At 42.5% G+C, this 5,509-nt stretch overlaps 1 long non-coding RNA gene across 1 annotated transcript; it reads right to left on the bottom strand.

Moving 5' to 3' along the window:
- Positions 1-308: 308 nt before the first annotated feature.
- On the bottom strand, positions 309-4,694 carry LOC129699044 (uncharacterized). Its single transcript, XR_008723764.1, has 2 exons — positions 3,532-4,694; positions 309-1,288 (listed from the first exon to the last, which is right to left on the bottom strand). It is a non-coding gene; the product is annotated as an uncharacterized LOC129699044 (long non-coding RNA).
- Between the last annotated feature and the right edge of the window lie 815 nt (positions 4,695-5,509).

Below are 5,509 nucleotides of genomic sequence, written 5' to 3'. Positions count from 1 at the left end.
GCTCCAGAAATAGATATATCCCTTCCCCAAACTTGTACCAGACAATGTTGAAAGGTGTAGAGAGGAACAGCAGATGCTGGTTTAAACCGAAGATAGACACAAAAAGCTGGAGTAACTCAGCAGGACAGCCAGCATCCAGGTGTCCAGGTATGAGATGTTTACAAAAAGCATGACTGACCAACACAAATTAGCTGGCCAATCCATAAATTCTTGGTATGTAAGAAAGAAGGATGATGGAAGATATTGTAAATAGCTCGTTCTAAGCTTCCCCCAGTCTAGTTTCAGTCAATAAAATACTGAGTCAAGCACTTGCGCATCAAAACTTTATTTTGGAAAAACACAATAACACTTCCCCACTGCTATACCTAACAACCGCGGGTTCGATCCTCGTATCTGCTTGGCCAAGTCCTTCTAGCCTCGTGCAAGCAGAGACACTCCAAAAGGTCATGCTGTCCTGAGCGTTCTCCCAGAAGATCGACACAGGACCTCATGGGAGCTACCTTTTATAGGTCCCCGAACCTTGAGGGGCCGAACCATATGGGGGTGATCTCATTACATTCCAATAACCGATATCGATTAACACACTACATGATAGACATTCCCCTAACCGAATAATACAGAAACTAATACAATGTATCTGACGAAGTTTCTACATGCAAGTTAACAGAGATGAATTATGCAACATGTGCCTAGATGTTCAAGAAACCCAGATAATGCTCAACACTTAACCCAATCAACATCTAGCAAAGTAAAGCTTTGCAACAATATTTACAATGTGTATGTCTGGTTTGCATTTACCCAATCCGTTTCATGCAATTTACTCCTAATTGTAAGAAACTGCAAATGCCCATTCTTTCCTGGCAACTCTTATCCAGGCTCTATACAAGCTGGTAACATTCTGCAGCTTGTCCCATTTCTGCAGAAGGTTCATTTAATTTGACCAAATGGCCTAGCAGCCCAGAAGCCTTTACTCAATTGTAGTGTCCTGGCATCTCCAATTTGACCAGAATTAACATTCCTTCCTTTTATCATTTATGTTAAACCATCATTTATGATAACCAAATAATCAGATAATCAGATAACCAGATATACATATATGTGACTATTAACAACAACAAGACAATGATATTTCTTCCCAGAATCTTATCATGCTTCCCGAGTTTTCGTGGGCATAGATTAATAATTTCCGTCTGATGAGTCTTCACCTCCCGCGTTTGCGTGGGCGCGAATTCCCTCCATCCGAGTGGTTGCCCATTCTTCCATCCCTTTCCATAGCGGAACCTATAACCTATAATTCATGAAAAACTTAGGACAAAGCAAATTACCATTTATGTACTAATGCTTTCCCATACATTCCACTGTAATTCTGTTGTGTCAATACTATCCCTTTTCCATTTCACTATAACTATCTCTACTATATTCTGCTCTATAAGATATTCTTTACAATCCTAGGATCAACACTAATCAGCCCTCTCCGTATTCACACAATGTTATAATATGTATATCTGATGATGGTTTCTCATTTAAATTTCAGCTGGGTTCAGTCCAGATTTCCCTACAGGTGTGACTCTTATTTAAAGCAAACCATGAAAAACGTTCCAATTTAACCAGATTTAGTCTCAGCCTTTAATTTCATATTTTAAATTTCAGAGTCCGTCTCATCCTTCTCATTCCACAGCTTTGTGGTCAATAACACAACTCCATTCCAATTCCTGTGGAATTCCCAGCTGTTGAAATTTAATCAATCAATTTCCATATGTTGTCAATTTTATCATAAAGCTAATTAAGAATGCCGAATCTAGGGACAATTTTTTTCCACCTTGATAATAGAAGCCGCTTTACTATCAAGGATTAAACAATTTAGATCCACCGGTCAAATACATCGACTGATATCTCAACACCCATTTCTTTATTCCTCCTCTTAATTCAATAGACTTCACCTCCAGTACTTCTTCCTTAGTATGTTGGCTCGTCTCTCAGCCAATAGAGGGTTCTTTCTCATATCTAATTTCCTTTTACCTCTAAGTAACTCTTTAGTATGGTAACTTTGGTCTCTTAAAGGGAAGTATTGCTGTTCACAGTTCCTCTTTTTTACTATCTCCAATTCCAACTCTCATGTTCCCTGAACCAGGGGTCACAGTTTAAGAATAAATAGTAGGCCATTTAGGACTGAGATGAGGAAAATATTTTCACCCAGAGAGTTGTGAATCTGTGGAATTCTCTGAAACAGAAGCAGTGGAGGCCAATTCACTGGATGCATTCAAGAGAGAGTATAGCTCGTAAGGGCTAACGGAATCAAGGGGAATGAGGAGAAAGCAGGAATGGAGTACTGATTTTGGATGATCAGCCATGATTATTTTGAATGACTGAAGGGCCGAATGCATCTATTTTCTATGTTTCTATGTTTAGAAACATAGAAACATAGAAAATAGGTGCAGGAGGAGGCCATTCGGCCCTTCGAGCCAGCACCGCAATTCATTGTGATCATGGCTGATCATCCCCTATCAATAACCCGTGCCTGCCTTCTCCCCATATCCCTTAACTCCACTAGCCCTTAGAGCTCTATCTAACTCTTAAATCCATCCAGTGACTTTGCCTCCACTGCCCTCTGTGGCAGGGAATTCCATAAATTCACAACTCTCTGGGTGAAATTTTTTTTTCTCACCTCTGTCTTAAATCACCTCCCCTTTATTCTAAGACTGTGGCCCCTGGTTCTGGACTCACCCAACATTGGGACGATTTTTCCTGCATCTAGCTTGTTCATTCTTTTTATAATTTTATACTTCCTCAAACAATGTCAATCTGCAGCCTTGGACTAATGTCGCACAACAGAGAGAATAGTTTCCCCCCTCTAGATTCAGATTCAGATTCAATTTTAATTGTCATTGTCAGTGTACAGTACAGAGACAACGAAATGCATTTAGCATCTCCCTTGAAGAGCGACATAGCAAACGATTTGAATTAAAAAAAAAAATAATAATAAGTGTCCGGGGGGGGGGGTGATTGGCAGTCACCGAGGTACGTTGTTTAGTAGAGTGACAGCGGCCGGAAAGAAGCTGTTCCTCGACCTGCTGGTTCGGCAACGGAGAGACCTGTAGCGCCTCCCGGATGGTAGGAGGGTAAACAGTCCATGGTTGGGGTGAGAGCAGGTTTGGAGGTGCATCTATCACTACATCATCTATCTTCGTGAACATAGTTCCCTGAAAATGTTGTTGCAGGTAAATAGGGTGGTGAAGAAGGCTATTGGTACATTGGCCTTCATCAGTCAGGGAAATTAGTAGAAAGGTCTAGCTTGTCCAATCCTTATATAATTTTATATGTTTTTATAAGATCCCCTTGTAGCTCCCAAGTAGTACACGAGGCCCGAGATCGTGTTTAAATACGGGGTTTATTTTTGGCTCCAACCAACCCGTGAGAACTGAGCCAAAAACGAGGAAAACAAACAAAATAAAAATGCAGTTTACAAAATACATGCACGTACGTCCATACAGCAACACAACACCACACTAACCAAGCAAATAAACAACATACCTCGTCCACTGCTTACTACTTAAGAGGTATTTCTTGATTTCTTCTTAGTCATGGCTTCTGTCTTTCTTTATGATCTTGCTTATTTAACATTTAACTTATTTTGGCGGTTTATCCCCTTTGTGTTGCTTCCTTTTTCTTTGCTGCCCTCCAAGGTGCGCCAACAACCGTGCTCCCCGGAAACTATGTCGGCAATTTAGTTCCGCCCTTAGGAACGCCACTATTACAGGTAGGAACCAAAAAACGTGAGGTTTAGAATTTAACTAACTGCCGATGTGGGGCAGTTACACACCCACCAAATCACATGTGATTTCTTAGAACAACTTAAAGAGACATACATACTGCATATAAAACATTATTTCAAAATACTATCTAACTATGGGCCTCTAATAGACTTAAGGTGAGCGTAAGATACTGGAATCTTCAGTCTGCTTCCACCAGTGTTACTATCTTCTGAATGGGTCTCTCCAGGTGAACCGGTTTGGAGGTGCTCTTTCCATTTTCATCGAGAGTTGAGTCACCTATCAGCAACTGGAGTCTGCTCACTCTTCCGTCCTTCCCGGGATAAACTTCACTGATCCTTGCCAACTTCCACTGATTCCGTGGTGCTGCATCATCCTTTAGCAGAACAATGTCATTGACCTTTGCGTTTCTGCGGTCATTGGTCCACTTCTGTCTGTGCTGAAGATTTAAGAGATACTCTCTTTTCCATCATGACCAGAAGTTATTGGCTAGGAGTTGAACTTGACGTCATCTCTTGCGGAGGTAAAGATCTTCCTTGACGAATTTCCCAGGAGGAGGGGATATGATCGTAGACTTCATGGTCAGGATATGGTTTGGTGTCAAGGGCTCTGGACTGGATGTATCATTTAGGTTATCAGTAGTTAGAGGTCTGCTATTCACGACCGCCATGACTTCGTATATGAACGTTCGTAGAGAGGAGCAGTTAAGTTGTTGGGCTGACTGGTCTAGAATAGCCATCAAGACACTTCTGATGGTGCGGATTTGTCTTTCCCAAACGCCACCCATGTGACTTGAAGCTGGGGTGTTCATGATGAACTCACATCCCAGCTCCTTGAGTTCCTCTTGATCCATCTCTCTCAGTGCTTCAACAAACTCACGCCTTGCACCAACGAAGTTCGTCCCTTGATCACATTTTATTTGCCGTACTATTCCACGAATGGCGATGAATGAAGGGCACAGGGCATTAACTGAAAGCGCTTTAGCTGTGGTGGAATGGTCCAAAGCTATCCCGCAGCATTTTCAGATTCAATTTTAATTGTCATGTACTGCTCTGGAAGAGCACATAGCAGGTAAGTAATAATAGTCCATAACGCTTTTTAGCTCTTTCCTCGACCTTCTGTTCGAACGGAGAGACCTGTGCAATGGGTAAACAGTCAAGAGCAATCCATGCTGAGCGCCCTGCACAGCGCTAAGTTTGAACGGAGGGGAGCGTGGACGTGATGCGTTCCATTCGATCTGCAATGCCGGGAAACAGACTGCCATCCTTGTGTTGTTCCTCGATGCCTCTTCGGGAGGTCTGCCACCTTTGTTGTTCCTGCACTTAATGCACTTGAAAATATGGGATACTTTGCTGCATCCAAGAATCCATATACCGTTCGAGCGGAGCTCATTTATGGTCATCCCTCGGCCCTGATGGTGCACCCTCTCATGATAATGCTTGAACAGTAATGTTGACACGTGACTGTCTCTTGGGAGGACCGCTGGATGCTTCACATGTGGATGTAGGGCAGCATGAGTTAAGCGGCCTCCCACCCTGATGATTCCTTGGTCATCCAGGAATGGATGTAACTTGTGCAACTTGGACTTGAGTCGCGTCTCCTTGTGACGCTGAAGGTGATGAACTTCTTGGGAGAGGGTTGCATTTTGAACCATCTTGATTATGGTCACCTCTGCCTCTCTCCTTTCCTCTAAACTGGTGGCTTCACAGGACTTTGGCTTGCTGCCCTTGAATTCCCTT

This window comes from Leucoraja erinacea, chromosome 7 (genome assembly GCF_028641065.1).
Source record: "Leucoraja erinacea ecotype New England chromosome 7, Leri_hhj_1, whole genome shotgun sequence".
In the NCBI taxonomy this organism is placed as follows: domain Eukaryota; kingdom Metazoa; phylum Chordata; class Chondrichthyes; order Rajiformes; family Rajidae; genus Leucoraja; species Leucoraja erinaceus.
This window is presented reverse-complemented; position numbering and strand designations above follow the sequence as displayed.